This window comes from Anabrus simplex, chromosome 1 (genome assembly GCF_040414725.1).
Source record: "Anabrus simplex isolate iqAnaSimp1 chromosome 1, ASM4041472v1, whole genome shotgun sequence".
Lineage (NCBI taxonomy): Eukaryota > Metazoa > Arthropoda > Insecta > Orthoptera > Tettigoniidae > Anabrus > Anabrus simplex.
Window position 1 is genome coordinate 1,547,788,446 of NC_090265.1, and position 9,078 is coordinate 1,547,797,523.

Sequence of the window (9,078 nt, forward strand, 5' to 3'; positions counted from 1 at the left end):
TCGGCAGCCCTGAAAATGGTTTTCCGTGGTTTCCCATTTTCACACCAGGCAAATGCCGGGGCTGTACCTTAATTAAGGCCACGGCCGCTTCCTTCCAATTCCTAGGCCTTTCCTATCTCATCGTCGCCATAAGACCTATCTGTGTCGGCGTGACGTAAAGCAAATAGCAAAAACTTGTATGTAGCTGTGGTGGTGTGGTAGATATGGGGGTTGGAAGTGATCAACTGTATTTAAAAAATAGACTTGTGTATCCGTATATTTCACCTTGCATCTACAACTACACATCGCAGACCACTGGTGTTTGTGTGTGGTAGTAGCCTCAAGTCTCCCATCGTGCACTATAGTGGCTGCGTGTCAGTAGCTATGGTGGTGTGGGGGATGCGGGGATTGAAAGCGACTATGTATAAAAATAGACGTGCGTGTTCGTATATTTCACCTTGCAGCCACAAATACCCACCGTAGACCACTGGTGATTTTGTGTAGTTTTAGCCTTGAGTCTACCATCGTGCACTATTGTGGTTGTGTCAGCTGTGGTAGTGTGGGAGATGTGGAGGTTGAAAGTGGCCAACATTGTCATTGAATGTATTGAAATGAGAGTGTAATGGAAGGATCAGAGTGAGAATATACTCTAGAAGGCTGTGATGTGTACTCCTTGGTTTTATATACCATCTTTGATTCATCTGACAGTAGTATGGTGATCTCAGATTCATAACAGTTTGCTGCTTGAGTACATCTTTGAATATTTTCTGTAATTCTTGAATATAAAGCAGATACTTACTGAAACAGCTCCTTAAGAATATCATTGAGGCAATAATCCTAACCAGCAAAGAAAAAGGAAAATCGGTTTTCATACCTTCCATTGACCTTTAATGATTTGTCATTTTGTTTCAAAACACTTACAATTTCCAGTGAGATTAGCTTATAGGCTGAGAGTCCAACGTTCCACTATTACGGTAACAATTTGTAAGATTCCTGTTTCTCACATGGCTTTCTCACGTGTTGGATAAGCAGAAAATCTGTTTGTGCAAGCGCCACACAACAAAACATTAAATGTAGTGTATAAGAATGTATTTTTATGAAATTAGGTAATATGTAAGATATTTATGTACCAGGCAAAAATAATAAAAAATAAAAGAAGAAACTGAAAAAGCGTGGTCTTTTTATGCATGTTTTTTCTATTATAAAGAGTGGTCGGAAACAATGGTCTAAGCCACGTGCAGATTTAACAACACCGCCTTACAAAGAATCTGTCCGTGAAGGAATCTGATTGACTAATTTCCTCAGCTGATAAAATGACAACAGCGCAAGATGTCAAATTATTTCTTCCAAATTTTGTATCAGTATGACCAACCCTCTAATGCTCATACATCTGGTTCACATTGTTTGCAACCACCCTGTATAAAGAAAACCACCGGATGTACAAATAACTCAGCGAAGCGGGTTGTCTTCAGCTAGCCCAGAAATGAAAATATCTCAAAAATTTATAAAGTTCCAGAACCTCCATGGCTCAGGCGGCAGCGCGCCAGCCTCTCACCGCTGGTTTCCGTGGTTCAAATTCTGATCACTCCATGTGAGATTTGTGCTGGACAAAGCAGAGGTGAGACAGGTTTTTCTCCGGGTACTCTGGTTTTCCCTGTCATATTTCATTCCAGCAACACACTCCAATTTCATTTCATCTGTCAGTCACTAATCATTGCCCCAGAGGAGTGCGACAGGCTTCGGCAGCCGGCACAATTCCCATCCTCGCCTCTAGATTGGGGTTTCATTCATTCCATTCCTGACCCGGTCGAATGACTGGAAACAGGCTGTAGATTTTCATTTTCACCTATTCAATACAAAACAATATTGCCTGATTGTATTACAACATGTTAACTTTATTTAGCAGTACTAGTTTTGGCGTTTCTTTATAGCCATCAGCTGCAAGAAAGTCATGAAAAACTGGTTATTAATATAAAATATACATCAACATTTTTTGTGCAATTAACTCCTATAGAATAGATGAAATACAAAGTTATTATCTCATATTTCTACAAGTTCACAAACTTAAAAACTTAAATACTCGGCATGTGATCAGAAACAAATATGTTCAGGCTTCTAATACATTTCCAGGCTCAATATTCTTAGCAGCACCTTTCAATCCTGGCAAATGGACAATTACGTAGGCAAGTCAATAAGTATCTGCAGTTTTGCTCTAATTGTCTTTAGGTTTGCTCTATGGCATTGTGTGCCCACGAGCCGGTAGATGGCACTGTTGTCTACGTCTGTGGTAGGTTTCAGTATTATCAGATAAGTACAGCTTGCATCGTTGCAATGTAAAGGTGAGCGTGCTACTCTCTATTTGCATCAAGGAAGAACAGCGTTCCGTAATCCGTATTTTGTGGTCTGAGGGTGTGTACTAGGAGAGGAAATTCATGGAAGACTTTCAGCACAATACGGGGACAATGTTTTGTCTCGGTGAAGTGTTTGCCAGTGGATTGAACAGTTCAAAAGAGTTCACACAAGTGTGAAGGATGAGGAAAAGTCTGGGCTTCCATCTGCAGCCGTAACTAATGCCAGTATTGAACAAGTGCGTGATATGATTCTGAATATCAGACGAGTGACTGTTGATGATGTGGCAAACCATATGCACATTAGCCATGGTTCTGCATATGAAATAATGCATAACAGGCTTAACTTTAACAAAGTCTGCTCGAGATTGGTTCCAAAACAACTCAATGAAGAGCAGAAGCGCAATCATGTGAGAATCTGTCAGCACGCACTTAACCGTCGGTGCTAACAAAGCTGAAACGTTTCTGAAGCGGATCATCACTGGAGATGAAACATGGGTTCACCACTTTGTACCAGAGAGCTAAACATCGGTAGCCACACTCAGATTCCGGCTGGGAAACGGCTCCCAGAGGGACACCCCTGAAGGCGTCTGTACTCCAGTGATGCACCTTCCAAGAGCTTTGCTATCATATTTATTTCTCGGAAATATTATTGTGGGTGGTACAAACTGCCTGGCAGCAATCTTGCAAGTAACAAGAGTCAACAGTGTATCCGTTTCTGCAGGAGATAAGCTGCAAACTTATTTCTTGCCTTCCATACTGACGACTTTTGAACATTTGTACTGAATGGTTGTTAGTCCAATCTCGTTGAGACTAAAACTTTTACATGGGAAAAATTGAATTTTTGTAAATGCATGTTCTAAAATGTTAAAAATTGCTTTCAGACTTTCCTTACAGAATTCTTTGCTATGGAAAAAGAAATAGCCTGAGGCTTCCAAAGTGTTAACTCGGGATGACAACAAAAAAATTTCAAAGCCAGTTTTCATCTGCTTTCACCGAATGATCAGAAAAGAGGTGCTTAAGATTATTTCTCATTGCTAGCTGAAAGTCTTCGAATCTCAGAGGATTGCAGGCTATTATATCATTCCCCCATTAATAAGCACTTCTGGTAGAATATGATTCTGTCCCAATTGTGAGGAGCAAAAAGTCATATCATTTTTACTTTTATGATTTACATAGTTTTCTAAAGTTGATCTCAGCACGTTGAAGGTTTTGGAGGCTCTTAAATAACCCATTTCTTTTCTCTGGACTCCTTCCACAGCTTTCATCATTGCATCTGTATCCCTTTACTTTCTAGATGGTTTTGAATGTATGAAGTACGTCCAGAAAGTAAGTTCCGTTTGGTAATAAAACTAAATTGTGTACAGATACAGAAAAAATTATTTATTGCACAAAATTCTACAACTCTTAAACTACTTTTCCACATAACTACCGAAATTTTGCAGGCATTTGTCATAGCGGGGCACAAGTTTTTGTATACCTTCTTCATAGAAGTTTGCCGCCTGTGTCTTCAACCAGTTGGAAACATTTTCTTTCAGCTCTTCGTCACTGTTGAAGTGTTGACTGCCAAGGAAAGACTTGAGATGTAAGAACAGATGAAAGTCGCTAGGAGCGAGGTCAGGGCTGTACGGAGGATGGTCAAACACGTCCCAGTCAAATCCCTGTAGGAGGTTTTTCGTCACATTTGCAGTGTGTAGTCGTGCGTTGTCGTGAAGGAAAACAACACCTTTTGACAGCAATCCTCAGCGCTTATTCTGTATTGCGCGGCGCAATTTCCTAAGTGTCTCGCAATAAACATCTGCTTTCATTGTTTGACCACGCGGTAAGAAATCAATGAGTAAGATGCCTTTGCAGTCCCAGAACACTGCACATCATTTTTCGAGGTGTCAAGATTTGTTTCGGCTTAACCGTTGCTGGGGATGAAGTGTGCCTCCATTCCATTGATTGCCGCTTACTTTCAGGGGTGTCGTAAGAAACCCAGGTTTCATCTCCTGTGACTATCTGTATCAGAAATTCTTCGCCGCCTTCATTATAACGGGTCCAAAACTGCAGTGCACTACCCATCCGTTTTGTTTTTTGTTGCTCAGTAAGAATCTTTGGTACCCAATGTGAGCAAAGTTTACGAAATTTCAGTTTTTCAGTAACAATTTCATGAATTAGTGATCGTGAGATTTGGGGAAATTCCATAGCGAGAGCACTAATTGTAAACCTGCGGTTTTCCCGGATCTTGTCATCAATCGCGTGAACCAGTTCTTCTGTAACCAAAGATGGATGCCCACTTCGTTCTTCATCGTGCACGTCACTACGTCCTTCATTGAACTGTCGGACCCACCTTCTCACCATTGAATCACTCGTCGCATTTTGTCTGTAAACGTCACAAATTTGCCGATAAATTTCAATTGGTTTCACTTTTCTAGCATTCAGAAAACGAATCGCAGATCTGATTTCACAAGCGGCGGGATTTTCAATCAACACCGACATTGTAAACAAGCACAACAAAGCGTACGTGGCTGACAGCGATCTCAAAATTGCACGCACTTCTTCTCCTTGATACAGAGTGTCTACCGTGCATGTGCGGAACTGTGATCGCAGCGCTGCAGCGGAGATAAATTGAAACAGAATTTACTTTCTGGACGTGCCTCGTATATGGAAAGCATCTGCAAGTAATGAAATAGTAGACTATTTATTATTCTATTATTATTGTTTAATAATAATGATAGTAATAGTAGCAATAATAATTCTAAAATAATATTTAATTTATTAAACACAATGTGTAATTCAAGTTTTTCACCACTCTGTCATTTCTGTGATTAGAGATTGAGGTCTGTTTACACATTCCACTAAATTGTATTTAGAGCATGGATTATTGCATTTCTTGCAGACGCAATCCTCCTTGGGTTCATGGAATGCCTCATTCTGGCAGATCCTTCCATGTGTATATAGATGTCGAAGCTTGAAATTCGGTCCCTTCCAAATTTCTGACTTCATTGCATCAGTCTCCATTATTTCTTGGGGTATCTCGTCGGCTTTTTTCCCCGTCTCTCCTCGATGATAGTTTTATGTGCATGCTTTTCTGGTAGACCAAAAATGTGCTTTATTGTCTTCATCTTTTTCCCCGTCTCTCCTCGATGATAGTTTTATGTGCATGCTTTTCTGGTAGACCAAAAATGTGCTTTATTGTCTTCCATGAAGAAGGTTTCCTGCGTTATTTTATAGGCGTAGCTATTTCTTGAGAATTTTGATATTGAGAGAGCTCTCTTAATAAATCTCGCTTTGATGCTTTCTAGCTTCCTAAGGTTGTTCACTGACAAGTAAGGCCAAATTAATTGAATACCATATGTGGCTGTCGGCATTACTTTAATTTTGAATAGTTTCATTGCTGTTGATAGGGATAGGTTTTGGAGTTTGGGGATGTCGTATGAGAGTTTCGTTGCTGCCATAGCTCGCTCCTGTGCATGTAGGGAGAAAGCAGTTCCAGTAGTTTGTAATACGGCTCCCAGGTATTTGAAATTGGATACGAATTCTAAAGGTTCTTCTCCTCATTTTAGTTGGTCCATATTAGATATCCTTCCTCCCCTTCTAAATTTCATAGCCTTTGTTTTGGAACTATTTATTTCCATAGAATTATCTTTTGCTCATACCCTAATGTTCTCCATTGCTGCTTGTAGGTCTTCACAGTATCTTGAAAGGATGACCATGTCATCCGCATACATAAGCAGTTTGACTGATCTTATGAGTCTATAGATTGCTCAATATCTGAGATCATCACGTTGAAGAGAACTGGACTCGTCGGATCCCCGTGTAGAACACCCTTTGTTTGAGTGATACTCCTCGACGTGGTGATGCCATCATAAATTGTTACATAATTCACGTTTAAAATCGATTTCAATGTTTCTAATTCACTATTGGAAGTGGCTAATATGTTTTCCAACTTATGGATAAGTATCCTTCTGTTAATATAGTCAAATGCCTTAGAATAGTCTATATAAGATTGCATACAGCGGTCTACCAGGTTGCGCTAAGGTCGTTGTTATTTCTTGCACAAGATCCTGCACAGCCTGTAGAGTTGATTTCCCCGGGGTAAAGCCATATTGATTCGATGGTATGTTAGCACGTAGACTTTGTTCCATCCGTCTTAGAAGGAATTTAGAGAAGGTTTTGAACATAACATTTTCCAGGGCAATTCCCCTGTAAGAGTTTGGATCCTCCTCCTTCCCTTTTCCTTTGTAGATCACAATTATGAGTGTCTTCCTCCATTGATCTGGAATTGCCTTACGTTTTAGGCATTCATTGAATAGGCATGTTAGCAGATCTAGCAGGTCATGGAGTGTCTCTTTTAAATGTTCTATGTAAATCCCGTCTGGTCCAGCTGCTTTGTTATTTTTCCCATTGCTTATAAGTTGGCCGACTTCCTCTTGTGATTGGGTGCGTGTCCTGGATGTTTGTCAGTTGCGAAGTGAAGCCGTTTGTCCTTATGTTCAATTCTCCAAGAAGATGATGAAAATGTGACTCCCATTGCAACATGTTTACAAGAGGAGTTGATGCCTGTTTCTTTGATTACTTTAAGATTTTATAAGGCTTCGCTTCTGCCTCAGATAATAACTTCTGTTCTATATATAAATCATAATTTGTTTTCTTTTCCTTTAGTAGAGTTCTGTATTTCGCTAGCGCGTCCATACCATGTACCCTAGCAGAGTGAAGTAAATGTAACGTTGATTGTCTCATGATATAACATTCCTTATCAAACCATGGCTTTGCAGTGCGATCAAATGAAGGTAATATAGTGGAAGCGTGCCGAATTGTGTCATTCAATGCTTCTGTCGCTCCATCCAGATTCCCTAGCCCTATCATGTGCATAATTGTCGGAATCACTTCTTTGCTCTTTTGCCATCTTTTCACCTCTATATGTCTAGAGATTCTCTGCTTAGGGGGATCTCCTGACTGACGTAGTGTTCCATTACTTAATTGTATTTCCGCTATTACTGGAAGGTGTTTCCTGATTGCTTCTTTTTTGGTCTTCACCTGTGTGTGTTCTTCTGCATTTGAGAAGATTAAGTCAGTTGTGCTTCTACCATTTGGGGCAATATATATGTAATCATTCTTCCTGTTTAGTAGTCTTAGCTGGTAGTCTAGAAGAAAGTCTATGATCGCTTGAGACTTTGTATCCCATTTGTCTACACGGCAGTTCAGGTCACCAAATAACAGGGTTGATTTGTTATTATCTGTGTTCTCCAGTGTTTTCCCTAGCTCGTCTATTATGACCTCAGGATCTGCATTGGGCGTGAAGTACACTCCTATTATGTTCATCCTACTAACGATTACTGTTAAAATGTTGAATGTGCGGATAATTTTGACTGATAAGCTGCTTTATGTAGCAGCTTAATCCGCCTGATGGGTGGCCTCTGTCGCCTTTCTTGGCTAGAGAGTGAATACCATAGAAGCCATTAATGTCTATTTCTTCCATGTTGAAATTTTCTGTGAAGAGCAGTATGTCATTCTCTAGAAGTGTGAGCCGGGGGGTCAAGGCCAATACATTCTTCAACCCTTCTACCTACATTCCAAGTCATTAATCTGATGCATTTAGAGATATTGCTGTTGTTGAAGTTGTTGCTGTGTGATCTACGCACCAGATGACCTATTGTAACAGTAGATATTGATAACCTGATTTCAGAGTTAAAACTCAAAGTGGCGAAAAGTAACCCCCTTAGGCCAGAAATTTTCATTGTCAACTATTTCTTTGTCTTTCTCCAGGAGTGCTTTGAACGCTTTGTTCCTACCTCTTGTTCGAATAGTGAAGCAAGCTTTGACGCTATTAACAACTTTTTCTGCCATATAAGAGGTGATGTCTTCTTCCGTGGACTCTTCATCTAGGTGTCCGATGTACATCCAGTATAGTCTTGGTGCCGATTTGAGTTTTCCACCATTGTTATTTCCCTTCCCTGTTTTGGCTAAGGGCAGGGGGCGAAGCTCTTGATTAGCAGATCGTAACTGGCATCTGCTACTTTGGGTAACGCATTCATTTCTGACGTGCCTGTCAAGTTGCTGTCGGGCCTGACGACTTGTTAGCGTAGCATATTCTGTGTTTTCAAGGTCGATTTCAAGTTTGTTTGATGAATTACTCATCAGAGGGCTGGATTCATAATGTATATTATGAAATAAAAACGGTTGTTGGGTCGCCTCTTTCAGTTTGTTTCTAACCATTATGAGAACATTATCCAAGATGGACTGTATCTGCTGGTTAATTTTCTCCATGATTCTCGCTTCTATGTCTTAAGTTGCCAAAGACTCTATGATGAATGTCAAAAGACTCAGGTCGTTGATGCGCAATTCCACCGCCTTCTCTGCGATGGCTTGCTTCATCTATGAGAACGTTGGTTGCCCTTAGGGAATTGTCCCTATGAGCGCTAGGTGGCACTAGTAATTGGGCCATCATGTTTCCTGCTTCCTCTTTATTTTGTTTTGTCTCTCTCGACTGAGCCGCGGGAGCCAGTACCACTTTTGCAGCTCTTGGCCAACAGATGGCGCCACCTGTCCCAACCATCTACTGTCTTCCTGTAGCACGATGTCATTACAAAGTTGCATAACCTCGCTTAACCAATCTCGTTTACATGTTCCACATTTCTACATAGTTTAGATTTCAGTTCAGTAAAGCATTCTCGTATAATCCTTACCGCTTTATATAAGTCATCCTTTGATTCATTCTTGAGATATCTACCAGAATCCGATATATTTTCAATACTTTTGAGAGCTG